General features: G+C 42.8%; 1 long non-coding RNA gene across 2 annotated transcripts in view; it reads left to right on the top strand.

The window, feature by feature from the left end:
* Positions 1–19361, top strand: part of LOC138928932 (uncharacterized) — a 274995-nt gene that overhangs the window by 134292 nt on the left and 121342 nt on the right. For both annotated transcript variants that reach the window (XR_011445340.1, XR_011445341.1), the window contains exon 2: positions 4144–4201. This is a non-coding gene — a long non-coding RNA (uncharacterized lncRNA). The remainder of the gene's footprint in view (positions 1–4143; positions 4202–19361) is intronic.

The raw sequence follows: 19361 nt of genomic DNA, 5'->3' as shown, positions 1-19361 counted from the left end.
AAAAGTCTAATATGAAACCCGTAAACTACGTTTGAGTTCTCCCGATTTTTGCCATGTGCCTCTCGAAAATTCAAAGTTTCTCGATTTTGAGGTTATATAGAATGCCCGGTATATATTCTTATCGATATATATATATATTCACGTAGTTTTCTGCCCTAGAAATTTCGGTGTCCCTCGACATCCGACTCTCCATACGTTCCGACTTAGAAAATTTTCTCTAAGTGGCGGAACCGAAAATTTTTCGAACTTGCCGTATCCGAATGGGTCTTTAGGCCATATTTTCGACGTCTAAAATTTGTAAACCCCATGTCCCTGCTCGGGCGCCATTGTGTAAGGAAGTTCGACGGCTGGGGTAAGTCTCAGTCACGTCCAAGGTCCTCTTTATCAGAAAAAATTTATAAAGATGTGGGACAAAGTGTTTTGACGGACGGCAAACTGACATGAGATGGTAGTTGTCAGTTACCGGGATACGCAGCCAGGAAAATGGCCGATTCGGTCTCTGCAATAGAGCGAAATACTCGGCGGAGCGCGTTTTGGGTCGGGCCCATAGCAGACGCTATAAGGAGACCGAGAGGGGGGTCGATTATGGGGACCACCGCTTCCTAGGGCAGAGTTTATGGCCTAAAATCTAGGCATTTTTGGGAAAATATTCTACGTGGGTCATGGCCAACGTGAGTTGGGGTCGTCCCCTACGAGCTGGACTCGATGTGGACCCGAAATTATATCTAAAAGAGCTTTTCTGGAATTTATTTAATTTCCCTCATTTAAATTTCTCTGCGTTTATTTTTCTCAGTGTGGGCAGCGTACGGCCTCTCGGAAGTGTGGTCAGGAGTTATGCTCGCCACGAGAAAGCAAAAATATATTTAGATAAAATTTACTTTAATTTTTATAAGCAAAGTTTGGAGTTTCATTTCTCCCAGTGTAGGCGAAAACTAAGCCGTTCTCCGCAAAACGATGCCGGAAATTTCCCCTCACCGCAAACGCATGGCCATCACACAGCGCTAAATATCCGGAGAAATATTTAATTTAATTTGCCGGAATACATTTTCCGCGAAGATAAGGTCCACCCTTTTCGCCGGACTTTGACTTTGTAATAAAATATTTCCTTATTAAATTCCCAACTGATTTTACTACGAGGAGAAACGGCGAGGAGCGAAATATTTTAATTTATCAATTTCAGTGAAGTTTTAGCGAAAGTTGGGTCCACCCCTTTTTTCCTGCATGTCTCGTTTGACAACCAGTTGGCGTAGGTCAGGGCAATTAACTGGGCGACAGCGAGGGGAGTTTTAGTTTTAAATCGAAGTGTAAATATATACGAGTTTATTTAATTAAATTTTTAGTCTCCATTTTTATTTAATAGATTTTTTTGTTTCTCGTTTGTAATTTAAATAAAATCTTAATTTTTCATTATTTATTTGCACAAGTTTTTCTTTTCAGGGATTTGAGGTTAAGTTTTGGGGCGTTATTTCCTAGCCTACTCTAGTGAAAACCGCATCTTGGCCGCCGAGAAATTTCTATTTACACATGTACTCGCTGGCCAGAATGCGGTTCTCCCGATGCACTCACCCGTCTCCGTTTTTTCCGCACACACACACGTCTGTCGGTGGCTGCTGCTTCCGCCACGTCCTCGCCTTCTCCGTTTCCAAAAAAAATGCCTCCTTGGCCGTCGAGAAAACTTCTCCGCACTCCACTGGCTGCCGTCACGGTCACTGGGCACTTCGAGCACCACCTCCTGGCTGGTCTCGGGTATAAAAGAAATTGTCACTGTCAATATACATTTTTCTACACTCGTTGGTCGCAGAAAACTCTGTCGCGTGAAAACACTCCCGTTTGGCTTCGTTGAAAAAGAACTACGTCGACCGCTCGCACGTCTATCCGTTTTCGTCGCCTCCGCAAAAGTAAAACCAGCCATGCGGCTTTGCCAAATTTTCGGCCGCGCTGGTAACTTTCCATTGCTCTTGCATTTCGGTGCATCAGCTTCCCTCTCGCTCTCTCCCGTTGGCGCGTGCCAATTTTCGGGGGTTGCTTTGCGCTCGATCGTATGCTCGCTCTCCGTTTCTCTCATACGGCGCTAACTCCGTGGCCACTTGTTCGTGGTGAATAGCTCTCTCTCTGCTCTCCGCGTGTAGATGTGTGTGTGTGTGTGTGTGTGCGGGATCTAGAGATGTGAGAACGGGGAACCAAAGATAACTACAAACTCTTGTATATGCTTAACTTTTGTACAGCTTATAAATGACTATATTATGAATTGGCTGATTAAATATACATAGCTTATTTGATACAGAAATAGGAAAAAATGATTATATATAAAAAGCTTATATTTACAGAGTGAGAAGTGATTAAAGTATTATACAAAGTTATCTACAAAAACTTAGTTTACAAAGCGAGAACTATTTGGGGCGTTTGCCGGTTTGTTTTTGTTTTCGCTGCTCGCTGCGGCGGCTCTCCATGAGCGTTGACGGCAGTTGTTATTGCTGTCGGCTGCTGCTGTTGTCGCTGCCGGCTCCTGACCGCCGTTGTTGTTGGCTTTGAGAGCTGCTGATGCGCGCTGCCGCTGCCGCTGTTGATGACGTAGCTGCGGTTGTTGTTGCTGGCAACGGGCGCGAGCTATTGTTTTCGCTGGTCGCGCTGGCCGTTGCTATTGCCGCTGCTGTTGGCCGCTGTTCTGGCTGTTTGTTGTGGCCGGCGTTAATGACGTCACTGTTGATGACGTGGCGGCCGTCGTTGTTGTTGACTGCGAGAGCGAGCTGTTCTTGTGGCCGCTCCTCGGGCCGGTGTTGAGGCCGCTGGCCGCTGTTGCTGACGTCGCTGTTGATGACGTGGCCGTTGTTCTGGCCGGTGTTGTTGACGTCGTTGCTGGCGCGGATGGCCGGTGTTAAGGCTGTTGTTGTTGCCGTCGTTGCTGGCGCGGGTGGCCGGTGTTAGGGCTGTTGTTAATGCCGCCGCCAGTATTGGTGGGGAGTCAGACGACTCCTCACAATATATATATATATATTTTTTTTCTCAATCAAATTTTATATTTGATTTTAATGCACTTTTATATTTCTTCCTTTCAAGCACATTCACTACTGATGTTTTTTTTAAAAAACGCCTCAGTACGCCTAACCATATATTCAAATGGTATCACTGCTACCTTTAGCTATGTCAAGACTAAATGGTGCTTCATTTTAAAACATAAAAGACTCTTTCATTCATTCTCTGTTCCTTACCACGGGAGGGGGGAAACAACAGATATTTATTTTTACAGCCTTAATATTTTAAGGTGCTGGTTTAAAATTCTGAACCTCTTACCACAGGGGGGAAAGTTGCAGAGCGGTCGAAGGACCAACATGAAAGAGCATCCAATTAAGAAGTCTTTATTTGCTGAGTTTTTGTAAGAAACTGACAACCATGAGAATGTACATTTTTGATCTTAGGTTTAGACCCACGCATCGGACAGTTCCCGATCGTGGAAAATACTCTAAGTGCGATAAGGGAGCACACAGTCACCCCGATAGCACATATCTTTAATAAACCCATACGGCTCGCAGGAGGTCATATTTCGGGTTCCTTGTATTTTACATAGTCCCAAGTGGCGGTTGTACTTATAGATAGACACAGTGCAGTGCACTGCTGCAGAGATTTAATACCTTACAGATGGATCTTATCAATATGCGTGTTCATGTGTGAACATTTACCATGCATCAATAATTATAAACATTGGTATTGTAGGGTAACTTTGCGGTCATTATAGAAGAATACGAAATAATATCGGGAAAAAGTCTAATATGAAACCCGTAAACTACGTTTGAGTTTTACTTTGATAAAAAGAACATAAAAATCATCAATAATCATTAATAAATATTTTATTTTTTACTCATATCTAATGATTATCTTTAAAAATAACATAACAAAATTTAAACATAAACATTTCCATTAAATTTTTATTATATAACTTATAAATTATAATTATAAGTTATAATGATTACGGTGCCAGATTTAAATATAATATTTTGACTTGAGCTACGTAGAACAATCTTTAAAGCCATTGTAAGTTGTCGTTACTTTAAGTAAAAAAATTACTTTAGCGTATAGATAAGTATATAAAATATATAAAATTAAATGATAAATAGTTATATATTTTAAATAATATTTTACTTTTAGTTTTCAGAGTTCGTTTAATAAGCACTAGAGGCCGTGACTATCTACATAAAGAAAATGAGTAAGTTTTTAGTTTGAATAATCTATAGATTACCAAATTTAAACATCTCAATCATAAAATTTATAAATAATAATTTATCTTAGTTTAAGAACTTTATTTACAACATTTCAGATTTGTATACCTTGGCAGGGTATTATAATTTTAGTCAGAAGCTTTTAACATGAATAGGAACGGTCCGGACTGTATCATATACATAGCTGCCATAGAAACAATCGGCTATAAAAAAAAGTATAATAAAAGTATATTGCTAGTTTTCAACATATTTTACCTAATCTGAGATGTGGTCAATTGGTATTATTTTAGAATTCCGGCTTTAATTTCTTAAAAATCAAGCTATTATATTAATAAAATATAAAAAAAAAAATTAGAAAAAAATATTAGCTTCGCTTTTAATTTTATAAAAATCGGCCGACTATTATATATGTATCATTAGCTGCGATAGAACGATCGATAGATGTAGGGAGAAATATTAAGGTTCAAATGTAAAACTATACATATATCCCGGGTCGTTCCTAAGCCTTCAACTTATACGCTGAACTGCTACTCTTTGGAAAGAAAGAAGAATATAGTTGACGATTTGGGTGTCCGTCTGGACCCTAAACTTGACCATATCGATCATATTTCGTGCATGGTGAAGAAAGCCAGGGGTGTACTTGGTTTCATTAAACGGTGGTCAAAGGAGTTCAATGACCCCTATATAACAAAATCTTTATATACTTCACTTGTTCGTCCTATTTTAGAATATGGATCTTGTGTTTGGACCCCGTATGGCGTCAACAGTAAACGCTTAGAATCTGTTCAAAAGAACTTTTTATTCTTCTCGTTACGCGGTTTAAACTGGAACACAAACCAAAGGATACCGTTGTATACTAGCAGACTCCTACTAATTAACTTACCCTCTTTATTTAATCGTAGTACCATGCTAGGTATAACATTCATATTTTACCTAATCCGCGGTGACGTTGAAAATGCTAACTTGTTAGGTCAGCTTAATTTTCATGTACCGAGTAGAAACACTAGATCTTTTATACCATTAGTTTTTCCCCTCTGTAGAACATCCTTTGAACTGCATGAGCCCTTTAGAGTCCTCTGTACAAATTATAATGATTTGTACACCACAACATCGAATGTTGATAGCCTTCTTAAACTAAAAACTTTAATCTTAACCCACTTAGTGCACATACAAGCAACCAATCTGGCATTTTTGTGAAGATGATTAATCAAAAACACTTTCATATCGATCATTGAAAGCTTAATCTTTTGGTTAACTTAAAAGCTGATCAATCTTGTAGTAACAATCAAAAAAGTCAGCGCTTGTATATTTACGCTCTCCCAAGATATAGTTAAAATTACATGTAACCAGTAGCGATTTAAAAATGACCCAATAAACATAACGACATATCGAATCCATTTCAGTTTAGATCCGCTCCCCTCCAAACATTGCTCTTACAATCTATTTCTAACAGCTCAGTTGGCTTTAACACCGCACCAGATAAGTGACAATTTCAATATTTCTGCCCACAGTTCTCTTCTCTATATGATTATTGTCTCAATCCAAATCCGATCGATCCGACACTACAGCAGCTTCCGATTCCAAATCCAATAAATTTCCGCAATTAATTACGGTTCCGAAATTCCAAAGCATTTAAATACACTGAAATTTTCAATTCGGAAGTATTCCTTGTTTTATTTCGATCTTGCGACCTCTACAGGCATAGAAGAATCCGCGGAAGACAGAAAAGTCCCTAGATACCCTCTCCAAAGAACTACTAGATGCGTACCACGCATCATGCCCAATATCGAAAACGAGGAACAGGACCAGGCCACCACAAAAACAAACTCAAAAAATTTTTCAAAATCGCTAAGCAGGCGAAGGATGTTATCATCTAGTTCTACAACGTTTATTGTTGTTTTTTTTTTTTTGATCAGCATAATGTAGGCTACTATCCGTAGTAGTTTGGAAAATGAATTTCCGTGATTTATGGTATATTATATGTGGGAGTGAGTTCACTTTATCACTACCTACCGCACGAATATTGACGACGCCCTGGACAACGAGAACGAGTAGACGAATTGGTATACATCCCTGAAGAAGACGAAAGTAAGACGTACTTATTGAACGACGCGACGACGGATATTGAAGCTGAACTAATAAACATATGTATTAACTAAAATTAAACTTAATATTAATCATATAGTTTTAAATAAAACAATCACTATAAATAAAAACCCCCACATTTGGAGGCTCGCCCGGGAGGATAAAACCATTGAAAGTGAGACGTGTTTAAACGTGTACGAAGACGAAAATTCACATAATTTTTCTTTAACACACAATGAATAATGGCGTGTTTGAACGATCTAATACAGAATAATATAAAAAGTGCATCGAAGGCAGCTATTTGTGCATTGCATAAGTTCATATTTGAAGATAAAGACAGAAATAATCGCAAACCTCTGCGCGAAAATGCCCCATTATACAAACGCAAATGCACAAATGCACGATCAAGACCTTATATCTATATTTGTAGTTTTGGGCATACACCACGACGTGGATAACACATCAGTGCAAATATTTCGCAATTTGCTGTATGGCAACCTTTATAAAGGTATTGTTACCAAAGTATTGTTACCAAAAATCCTAATATACATAACATATATGTTCAACACGGCCTTTATGGTACAACTTCCACGTTTCCAGACCGTTGGAAAATCGCAAAAATTATCCCTGTTCCGAAGGCAAACAAAGAATATAGGCCCATTTCTATTCTTCCGTATCTATCAAAGGCCTTTGAGAATATAATGGCATCTCAAATTAACTCGTTCATCCATGATAACGCTTTACTGAATAATAACCAATCAGGATTTAGGAAACACCGCAGCTGCACCTCGGCAATTTTAAAAATAGCAAATGATATACGAGAATATGCTGACAACTCCAATGTGACGCTTCTTGTACTACTTGACTATAGTAAAGCCTTTGACACCGTTAATCATAATGTCCTATGTGCAAAATAAGTAAATCAGTTCAACTTCTCAAGAACTGCTGCCAAACTAATGACATCATATTTACAAAACTGTCGTCAATCTGTCGTTGTGTCAAATGTGTCGTCGTCTTTTGTGTTTACAAAACGCGGTGTGCCGCAAGGTTCTGTACTTGGTCCGCTTTTGTTCACCCTTTATGTAAATGATCTTCCCTCCATGTTGTCAAGTTGTGATGTCCATATGTATGCAGATGACGTCCAAATGTATGTGAGCCGTCCCCTACATAGAATAAATGAGTGTGTAGACATATGTAATAATGAACTGGTCAAAATAAGCAACTGGGCAAAAGAAAACGGACTAGGACTGAATCCGTCAAAATCCAAGTGCATAATTATTTATAAAAAGAAACTCAGTCTTAACATTGGGCCCTTACTTTTAAATGACAGCCCTATTGAATACGTAGAAACATAGTATAATTATAATTCTACTATGCGTAGAAAGAGCGACCAATTTGGGTTTTATTTTTAATAATACGCTAAACTGGAGTGATCACATTAACACCGCGGTTGGGAAAACGTATGGATTGCTAAGATCGCTTTATTTGGTTAGAAACTTTCTACCCCTAAATGTAAGAATGTTGCTTGCGAAAGCTTGCCTGATCCCAACATTATTCTATGGGATCGAATTATTTGCTAATTGGGACTCAAACAGTCAGCACAAACTTAAAATGGCCTTCAATAGCATTACAAGATTCGTATTTAATTTGCGACGATTTGATCACGTAACTAGACTATCATACAATATATTTGAACTCCACTTGGCAGATTGGATAAAAATGAGAGTGCTAGTTTACTTACAAAAAATAATTTTTTCCAAATTACCAATTTATTTGTATGAAACACTTAGATTCTCCACTTCACGAAGGTCAAATATTATTATACAAATAAGGCACAGATCCCTGCTTTCTGAACGACAGTAATTTATCTATGCTATAAGATTATGGAACCAATTACCAAGCTATCTAAGAAATAATAGCAGTGCCGCGCATATTAAGGCAAAACTTATTGCACACTTTCAAGAACAAAATGTGACATAAAATAAAACAAAGCGACCGTAGTTTTTAATTTTAGTATAAGAATAACTAAAAATTGTATAACATATAGATGTGATCTGATAAGGAACTTGTCCTGTGTGACTAGCGCATTAACTTATAAGTATCTTGTACTTGTAGCGTTAGGAAGAAATCTTCAAATAAATAATAATAATAATAATAAGCCGAAACGCCGAAGTTCCTCATGGAAGACAAAGAAGGAGTGCACACGAAGATATGCCACGTTTTGCACTCAGTTTCCGGGACATAGAGGAATCAATTAAACAGTTCGATGGCGATGACGAAACTCCAGTTGAGGTGTGGATAAGCGATTTTGAAGATCAAGCATTGCTCATGGGATGAAACGAACTCCAAAAACTAATTTTTGCCAAAAAATCATTAAAGGGTGTCGCGAAACTCTTTGTATTGAGTGAGAAGCAGTTGAATTCGTGGAGTGCATTGAAGAAGTCTCTCTTGAGTGAGTTTAAATCAATAGTGAGCAGAAAGCAGATACACAAACAACTCGGAGAGAGCAAACGACGCGCGAATGAGAACGCGCAAGAATATTTATACAGAATGAAGGCTATTGCATCACGCGGAAAAGTTGAAGAAGATGCACTTATTCAATATGTGATCGACGGTGTTTGATTCAAAAGCTTATTCTTGAATATTTATTTATTATTATTAGGAGGTGACATTAATTTATAATTCATTAATCAGTTCAGGTCAGTTCAGCTATTTTTACAAGAGTTCAATTACAAGAGTGGCCAGAGCCAAGATAAAAATCTAATCATAACAAAAAGCCTCTCCACCGGAGCCAGAGAGATCAGCTGCATTCGCTAGCAAATGTGCCTAAAACGTAAGATAAGCTGGGTTGTGTCTTGGCTGCTTAATCCAATTGGGTTTGACCCAACATCCCGGCCCCATTGAAAGTCTGAAGCCAACTTTCAAGAGACAGGTAGCAGAGCGAGTTTATGTATGGGGCGTCGGTAGACTCCCTTAGCGGTGCGCACGTAAGCGACGCGCACGCTTTGATCCTTGCCAGGTATGGCTGCTTCGATGCGCCCCAACAGCCAGCGTTGCGGCGGCAAATTGTCTTCGTGTATGAGGACCATGTCTCCCACTGAGAGATTCGGGGATGCCTGGGTCCAGTTGGTCCGCATTTGAAGCTCGTTGATGTACTCGTGCGACCAGCGACGCCAAAGATATTCAGGCCTGCTCCGGTAATCGTAAAATTTTTTCGATTTCGTTTTGGGCGAAAACGAACCGTTTTCGTTTTTAGCTGCTCCGGTTTTCGGCAAATTTCTGCTATCGGAGTGTTTCGTTTTCTCATCGTTTCTCACTGCTCAAGCAGCTAGCTTGTGTTTTTGGTAATAAGCAAACAACGTAAAGTACTGCCTATTATATTTACAATTGCCCTTTTTATAAGCCAGAAAAAGGCAAAAAATGGTAGAGTTAAGCAAATCTAGGCACCTAAGATGCTGCCACACTTTTCACAGTTTTAATTCCGGTGGTCTCAAATAATAATTTGGTTAATTTGGAGCATTTAAGTAATCACATTGAATAGCATTAATTATAAACAACCATTTTGGCGGTCCTTTAAAGTTATTAATGTATTCATTTATATTTTATAAGTATTTTTAACTGGCTGTGTCGTTCCACCAACAATATGGCAACCTTGGCGATAACTTTTTGCGGTAAACTTATCGACCTATCGCCAAAACGAGAAAACTAGTTGAACACGGCAAAAATTTTGTTGTCAAATCTGAGGTGGGGTCAGAAATAAATTTTTTATAAAATAACTACCTGCCAGAATGATCTTGTGGTGGTGTGGAATAAACATCAATAGACCACTGAGTAAACTATTTTTTTCCTTTTGTAAATAAGATCTGTTTTCATATAAAAAAAGCCATTTACTTTTGATTCCGGCCAGAAAAAGGTGCCCGTTTTTCAAATCGAAAAAATCTTTCGATTTCGATTACCGGAGCACCAATTTCTCGTTTTCAAAAACGAAAACGAAAAATTCTTGCCGTTTTCGATTACCGGAGCAGGCCTGATTGCTTGATCGCGCTGACCCTTTGCCAGCGCTCCAGGTGATCCACCTTTGAGTCCTCGACTGAAGGCTCAGGTAGTGATCGCAGGGAATCACCCACAATGAAGTGACCTGGTGTGAGAGCGGCCAGATCGTTCGGGTCCGTCGATAGTGGTGAGAGAGGCCGAGAGTTGAGTATCGCCTCCACTTCAGCAGTGACGGTGGTAAGCTCTTCGAACGTCAGACGAGTGTTGGCCAGCGTGCGATTCAACAGTCCCTTGACGCTCTTGACGGCTGCTTCCCATAAGCCACCAAAGTGGGGTGCCCTGGGAGGTATAAAATGAAAAGTTATAAATTCATTTCGACAAAAATTCGAGATAATGCGAGTTGTTTCATCTTTAAATAGAAACACCTTTAGTGCTTCTAACTTGTTGTTGGCTCCTACGAAGTTTGTAGCGTTGTCGCAAAATATATCAGAGGGCAATCCGCGCCTTGCTATTAGGCGTTTCAGTGCGGCAATGAATGCGTCAGTTGACAGGTCCGACACCACTTCGACGTGCACTGCCTTGGTAGCGAAGCATATGAAGACTGCAATGTATCCCTTGGAAGGTGTCTTGCCTCGAATACGCGCGTATATGTTAATCGGACCGCAAAAGTCAACAGCGCATCTAGAGAATGGTCTTGACTGCGTCAGGCGTTCGACGGGCAGTTGACCCATGACTTGTTTCTCCAGAGTTGGTCGATAGCGTATGCAGTGTACGCAGGACCTTACGACGCGGCATGCCAAGTCCCGTGCATTGACGATCCGAAATCGTAGGCGAATAAGTGCGACTAGAGCCTTTGGGCCGGCGTGGAAGTTCTTCAAATGGATGTGCTGTACGTATTGGTGCACAAAGAAATCCTTGCTTGGGAGAAGAATTGGATGCCTTTGGGTGTCAGGAACATTGGCTAGTTCCAGACGACCTCCGACCTTGAGCAACTCGAACCCATCAGTAACCTGTAGGAAGGGATTCAGATTTCGTAAGTTAGTGCGAGTCAGCTTGCCCCTTTTAAGCAGTCCTATATCCTCAGAGAAATGCTTGGCCTGCAAGTTCCAACAAATTCAGTGCGAGACAATTCTTGTGGTGACGGCGATAATGTTCCGAACGGCTGCAGCTTTCTGGCGAAGTGAATAAAACGAAGTACCCAGGCGACAACTAGTATGCAACGATTGTGAGAGCTAATAGTACATACAGCTTCCAGAAGACGATTGTTGATGGTGACTATAGTAAAGGCCGATTTGCGTTTTTCCAGCTGGACCACATCCGGATCAATATTGCCAGAACTATCCGCTGGCCAGTGTAGCTGATCTTGTAGTAAATATGCGGGACCGTCGAACCATATCGACTGCTGTAATTCAGATGCGTTGCAGCCCTTGGAGAGTAGATCTGCTGGATTCTCGTGCGTCGAAACATGTCTCCAGTCGCAACTGGAAGTGTTTTCCTGGATTTCGGAAATACGGTTTCCGACAAACGTAGAAAGTGTAGCCGAATGTTGTTGAATCCAGTGAAGAACAATCTGAGAATCACTCCATAAGAATACCGTTGGTTGGTAGTCTGCAAATATCTTCTGTATCTTGCGCAATAGGTTTGATAACAAGTGCGCTCCACATAACTCCAACTTTGGTAGCGACAATTTCCTAGTGGGAGCGACTCTGGATTTCGATGTTATGAGTAGTATCTTAATGCTGCCATCTGCCCCAACTGTACGTGCATATATACAGCAACCATAGGCTTTGATCGAGGCGTCGCAGAATCCATGTAACTGTAGACTCCGGAGACTCGGCTGTAAGCAAAGGTGTGGTATTGACAGCGATTCCAACGACGAAAGTGATGAGAGAAACGATGTCCATGCTGCATGAAGATTTTGCGGCACCGATTCATACCAGTCTAACTTGAGCAGCCATAGTTCCTGCAGAATGATTTTAGCAACTATTATTATTGGCGTGACTAAGCCCAATGGGTCAAATAATGATGAGGCTATCGAGAGTATTGTCCGTTTTGAGACGGTTTCCGATGTGTGTTTTGGTACAAATGCGAATTTAAATATATCGTATCGTTGATCCCATTTCAAACCTAACGTGCTGGTCACTGAATCTTCTTCTAAATTCAAATCCTTAATAGTGCGATCGTCGACGAACTTAGTGTAATTTGAGTGCCATTTTGCAAGCTCAAATCCGCCACTACTAAGAATTTCAGAGACCTCTGCCTTGATTCGAGCGAGACCGTCCACTGTGTCCGCTCCGCAAAGGAAATCATCAACATAAAACGAAGTTTTAATGGCATCAGCACCGACCTTGAACTTGTTCGAATATTGATCCGCCAGATATATCATGCTTTGTATGGCTAGGTATGGTGCCGTTGCGGTCCCATAAGTTACAGTGTTGAGTTCGAAGGTGCGTACTGGCTCTACGGGGTTGCTCCTCCAGAGAATGTACTGAAACTTACGGTCATCCGCGTCGACGAGGACTTGTCTAAACATCTTAACCACGTCAGCCGTGATCACGTAGCGATATGTGCGGAAGCGTAAAAGCAGCGTATATAAATCGGGTTGAATTGTTGGTCCGACCATGAGCAAATCATTTAGCGATTTCTGACTCGTTGTCTGACAGGATGCGTCGAAGACAACTCTTAGTTTTGTTGACGTACTCGTTGGCTTGAGCACACAATGATGAGGTATATAAAAATTTGGTACATTGAGTCGAGGCATCTCTACTAAACTCATATGTCCCAGAGCTTCAAATTCCTGCATGAAGTCTATGTATTTCGACCTCATATCCGCTGAGCGACTGAGTCGGCGTTCAAGCGCTTGAAATCGTCTTCGTGCAGTTTCATACGAGTTGCCAAGCAAGCTGGGATCCGTTTTAAATGGCAGCCGAACCACTATGCGGCCATCATCGTCACGGCGAACAGAGGCTCTGGTGTGTATATGTCAGCCGACTTGCTAACATCTTCAACCTTCCACAATCGCTCGACGTTTCGGTTAATAGCATCCTCCAGAGTTAATGAGTAGCTGTGAACTATAGTGGGCTTGGTTTGGCAACGACCAGAGATTATCCATCCTAACAACGTTTTTTGGAGAATTGGCAGGTGGGGACCGAGCTTAATTTGACCAACCGATAAGATTTCGAAGAATGTTTCTGTTCCAAGTAGCAAATCAATTCGACGAGACTTATTGAATTTATCGTCAGCGAGGGGCGTGTTTTGAGGTAACTGCCATGATGATATGTCTATATCTGAATCTGGGTTGTATGCGATATGCGATGTGATGCAAAAATCTAGCGACAATTCTAATGCGTTAAAGCGTGATTTGATTGTGGTAGATGCGCGATGCTTTATCTGCGTTTGAGATTCTCCAATGCTGCGTATTTCCATGTGGCGCTTGATACGTGGTATGCGAAGCGCTTGAGCAAATTCATCAGACATAAAGTTAACTTGTGAGCACGAGTCTAGCAGAGCGCGACCTATCTTGTAACAACTTGAGGTATCCTTGACCAGAACCAATGCCGTGGCCAATATTACACGATCTACTTGCGACTCCCTGTGAGTGTGAACAACTGCATTCGATATCTGCGGAGCATTTGTCTGAGGTTGAGAAGGCAATGGTGGCGAAGGAGTGGCTCGAACGACTTCTCGATGCAACATAGTGTGATGGGATTGGGAACAGATTCGGCACTTCTGTGTCGACGGGCATTTGGCCACGTGGTGACCCTTGCCGAAACAATTAATACAGAGACCCAAATTCTTTATGATTTGAAAGCGATGATCGACAGAAGTGTTACTAAGTTGGGAACATCTAAATGTTTTGTGTTCACTACTGGAACAAACATGGCATATTGCTGTGGAGCAAGAAAAAGTAAACCCAGGATGCTGCTGTGGAGGACGTTGTTTAGTGGCAATCTGCTGGGTCGCATTAGGATCACCGTTAGCATTGCTAAGAGCTTCTAGATATTGGCAGTGACGCTCTACGAGCTCAACGCATTTGGGCCAGGACGGCAGAGTTCCGTAATCTAAAGATTCATTCCACTTTCTCTTCGTCTCCTGATCGACTTTATTCATAACAATTGAGATGAGCATCGCCTGAACAATTTGGGCTTCACTTCCGAGAGATAACAACGAGTTAAACAATGCCGTTGCATTGTCAATAAGGCTGCGCAACGTTTGGCTATTGGATTTCGCAACCTTTGGCGAATTGAATAGCGACGATATATTGTCCAGAAAAACCAGGGTTGGGTTGTCATAACGACTCCTTAGACGCTCGAGAGCCTTTGCGTAGTTTTCAGGTTAACTTGGAACGCCTTAACCGTTTCAAGAGGTGATCCACGTAGACAATTTAGCAACTGATTAAATTTCTCGATAGGGGATAACAAAGCTTGAGCATCTACAACTTGTTTAAATGACGTAATAAAGTTTTGATATTCCGAGTACTTGCCATCAAATGTAGGTAATGCGAGTCTGCGTAGTTTGATAGATGACGTGTTGAACACACTGAGAGTCGTATCATTTCCAGATGTATTGTGAACATCAGGGCCGAGTTGCTCCTTGATGCTCACCTTGATGCCGACAAACATGTCTTCCAACTCTCCACGAACATCTCGTTGCTGCTCTTCCACATCTTGCTGCTCGATGTCGTTTTGTACCGACAAGACTTGTTTGAAATACGCCTCCAATATTGACAATCGGCAATTCAGTTCCGCTGACGAAAGTCCATGGCGTGGATCCACTGTAGTCCGAATTCGAGTAATGTTTCTGCGGAGATTAGTGCGTTGTTGTTTTAACTGTTCTAATGAAGCCATGTTTGCAAATTAAGTTGCCAAAGACCAAAACAACTGCAACGATATTACTGCTACAATCTGGCAACCCTCCAATGTAAATACGTACGTGTGTATTTCACTCAATTTGAAACTTGAGTGTCGATTCAAAATCAAAATTTCATCGCGTTATTTGATACAGGCAGTAAGTTCAATATTCTGCGTGAAGACTTGTACAAAAAAATGGGTTTACCTAAGTTGAAGGAGTGCTATGTTGTAACGTCCTGTCGTCCTGGATAAAGCTCCTGCGGTTCCGCTGGCCTTCTTGTGCACAAATTCCAGGTGCTCCTTGAAGCACAGGCGCGTGTCTAGAAGAACGCCGAGGTACCGGATTGCCCGCTGGGACCGTATCGTGGTTCCACAGACCCTCACGCTAGCTGTCTCCACCGCTTTTCGACTTGAGACAAGCACCGCCTCCGTCTTGTGGGCCGCCAGCTGCAACCTTGCGTTCGATGGTTTTGGGGTCTATTTTAAAAGGCCCCCCGTCGGATTCCCTGCAGCTCTCTGGGTTGAGTCTGCGCTGTGGTTGTTCGAGACTTTCTGCCTCGATAATCTCAACTACCTCGGCCAGTTTCAGAAACTCGGGCAGTGTTTTGAACCCCGGCCTCCTCGTGTATAGTTTTATCTGGCTTCGGCAATTCAGGTATATGCGGTTCAACTTTTCCTCCGCCGTATACTCCGCGAACCTCATCATTTGCATCAGCTCCATTGCGAACCCTCTCGTTGGTTCGGTCTCTCCTTGCCTCCGATGCTGGATCTGCTCCTTGAGTTGCTCCTGATACCTCCGCGGTAAGAAGTACTCCACCAGCTCTCCCGTGACCTTCTCCCAACTGTCCAGCTTGTTTGGTGTGTAGTTCCACCCATCGCTCGCCGCGTCTTCCAGGAAGAACGGCATGGTTTGCACCAACTGGTCGTGCCCGATGCCGTATCCCGTCGCCCAACCTTCCAGCTTCCTTATAAATTCCAGCGGGTTGGTCCTTCCATCGTACGTTATTCCCCAGCTCCGTACTTGATCCACGTTTTCCACGTTTATCCTCCTCTCCATGGTCGTATATCTTCGCTTTGCGTCCGTCTAGCTCGTACAATCCTTGACCGTTTCCTTGTGGTCGTTGCTCTGGCTCACGGTCTTGCTGCCTCTCTCTTACATCTGCCTGCTAGCCATTACTCTTGGTGTCGATCTCTTGCAACCACTTCTACCTGTTCGGGCGCCAATCTGTAACGTCCTGTCGTCCACTGGTAGTCAGCGGGACGTCCAGGGTCTGTGCAGATATATTTATTTGGTTCAGGCGTGGATGCTGTAAGAGATTCCGACCCCGTCCCAGAGTAGAACGCTAGAGGATGATGCCGTAAATGTATCTTAATGTTTATTTACTTAAAAGGTACAATTCTCAATAATATCATGCCGGATCTCGATTCTGGGGTACGCCGTAGTTCCGATTCGTCCTCCTCGTCCTGCTTTGCGGCTATCCAGTAGGGAAGATGCCGATAGTTTCGCCCAAAGGTGGGTCTGTGGCCTTGAAAGCCACCCACAAGCGAGTGCGTTCGGACTCGAAAGTCCACCACGAGAGACTGCGTTCGGACTCGAAAATCAACTGAACTCAGTGGTTGTCGGACTCGAAAGTCAGCTCTGCGACGTTTGTTGGACTCGAAAGTCAGCTCGGAGAAGTTCGGACTCGAAAGTCAGCAGATTCAGACTCGAAAGTCAGCAGAGAGAATCGGACTTTGAAGTCGGCAGTATTTTGGACTCGCAAGTCAGCAGAGAGAATCGGACTCTGAAGTCGGCAGTATTTTGGACTCGCAAGTCAGCAGAGAGAATCGGACTCGAAAGACGGCAGTGTTTTTGGACTCGAAAGTCAGCAGAGAGAATCGGACTCTGAAGTCGGCAGTATTTTGGACTCGCAAGTCAGCAGAGAGAATCGGACTCGAAAGTCAGCAGAGATCCTAACTACGATTTATAAATAGGAACCTGAGTTCCCAAAAAGTGACTTCGCTGCTAACTACTGGGGAGGTTAACTCGACCCAATCGCAGTCGGCTGCTAAGTGATTACTCCAGGGCTGTGGTCCGCTTTATATATGCCCTAGCGAGGCTTCAGTGTGGCCAGAGTCCTGTGCGGGATTTGCCCGAATAGTGTGGCCAGTCGTCGGTCTAGTGTGACCCTTTGCTCGCGATCGGTGGCGCGCGCGCGCATTCAATTCAAATTATCTTCATAATGTTGCCAATCCATTTCTTATGTCCCTAAGTGTTTCTATTTTATTCTATCGCATATATATTGTGCGCCTACAGGCGTCACAATGTTTATCTGATTGGATTTGGAAAACATCGAAATGCAAATAAAATAAAGCTGATTGGACAGTGTTCGGCTGGGGGGAGCTGTTGCAGCTAGCTTCCGCAGAATAGGCACCAAAAAATATAATCAATCCCGCGACGCAGTCGAAGGTTCAGTAGAAATAAAAACCACCACAAAAAAGAATAGGCCGGGGGCGTCGGGGTAGTTTTCAATGTAATATTCATAGACGTATCGTCTGCTTTATTTGGCTTCAAGATTCTAACTAATTACAAGCGGGAGCGGGAGATCAAAATAGGAGTGCGCGAGCGGCCGAAGCATAAGCTTGGAGAGCGAGAGCGCAAGCGGAGGAGCTTTGGACTGGAAGTCCGGAGGGAGAGGGAGAGAAAGAGAGAGCGCACTGCCTCCCGAAATTAAGCGCCTTTCTGGCGTGAACATCCTCCCCCCCTTGCGAGGATACGCAGCAAAATATTAGAAGTCCTTCGCTCGGGAAAGTGTTGGATTCGCTGAGCGGTCGTCGGCATGTAGAAGTGTGTGATGATCCTGTCCACACGACTGGCATCGGTCGTTACTACGGCAAGATCCTCCAGAATGGTGGTGGGCCAAGCAGTTGACGCAGTATTTTCTGTCGATGACTGCCTGGAGCCGTTTCTTCGCATCAAGCCGAAGAAAACGGTGGCACTTCCGAAGAGGATGGTTCCCTTGACAGACTCGGCATTGGTAGGATGAAATACCTCGGGAACGTCTGCTTTTGCTGTCGTTGTATGGAACCCAATAATTGAAGGAGTCGGCAGCATTGGTCACTGTAGAGAACGACGAAATCCGTTGGATAGGTGGAGATATTTGTCGGGTGTTATCACGAGGAATCGGAACACTGAAAGATGAGTCGCTTGGATGCAACAAAGTGTGATGTCGACCGTGGCAAGTAAGACAGTTGTGGGCGCTTGTGCAATTACGGAGTGGATGACCGCTTGCAAAGCAATTTAAGCACAACAGCCTTTTCTGGATATAAGATGATCGATCGACTATCGTCATCTGAAGGAAGCGTGGACACAAACGCACTGGATGGTTCTCTGCAGAACACAAATCGCATATCTTGGACGTATGAAGAATCCTCGTACTAAAGGATTGTAGTACTCGTGGCGATGGGTTGGAGATTGTCGGTTTAGATGAACGTGTCACAGTAGGCTGGAGAGAATCTATGGCTTCCAGAGTTCTATAGCGCTCTGTTAGGAATGAATCAAGTTCCGGCCACGTAGGAATTTCGGTTTTTTGTTCGATGGATTGCTCCCATAATGAAAGCGTCAGCTTTGGAAGTTTTGTGGAGCACAAATAAACAAGGAGGCAATCCCAATTCTCAGTAGAAAGGCCGGAAATTCTCAGCGATGTTAGACAATTTTGGATTATATTTTGCAGCTCCTTCAAGGCTGCCGAGGCTTCGCGTTCAATGGACTCCATGTTAAATAATTTCTTAAGTTGATTGTTTACCAACGCGGGTTCATTTTCGAAACGATCGTGAAGCGCTGACCACGCGGATTGGAACCCATCATTAGTTAGCGGAGACTTCGTAACGATGGCGTGAGCTTCGCCGCTAGTTTTGGCGTTTAAATGGAAAAGCTTTTCCACTGGAGTTAGGTTGGAGTTCACGTACGCAAATAATCTCCGTTGAAGATTCCGGTATCGCATGGCGGAAGATCGCAGCCCCTCGAGAATGTCTCTGGTGGCGGAGCTGCTCTTGCCTGTGAATTGGAGACGGACACAAGGTCAATGTCTTCGCTCAGCTTGGAAGCACATCTTTCGTACACCGCATAATAGTGTTCGTATTTATTTTTAAGTAGCGGAAGATTTCCGCTACTTCCCTCGTGAAGAGCTGCTCTGGAAACGTTCTCATACTCCCGTTCAACCTTTTTCCATAAGGACTG

The sequence above is a fragment of the Drosophila kikkawai genome, chromosome 3R, assembly GCF_030179895.1.
Source record: "Drosophila kikkawai strain 14028-0561.14 chromosome 3R, DkikHiC1v2, whole genome shotgun sequence".
Classification (NCBI taxonomy): Eukaryota; Metazoa; Arthropoda; class Insecta; order Diptera; family Drosophilidae; genus Drosophila; species Drosophila kikkawai.
The sequence above is the reverse complement of the archived record's forward strand: the minus strand, read 5'-3'. Positions and strand labels throughout refer to the sequence as shown.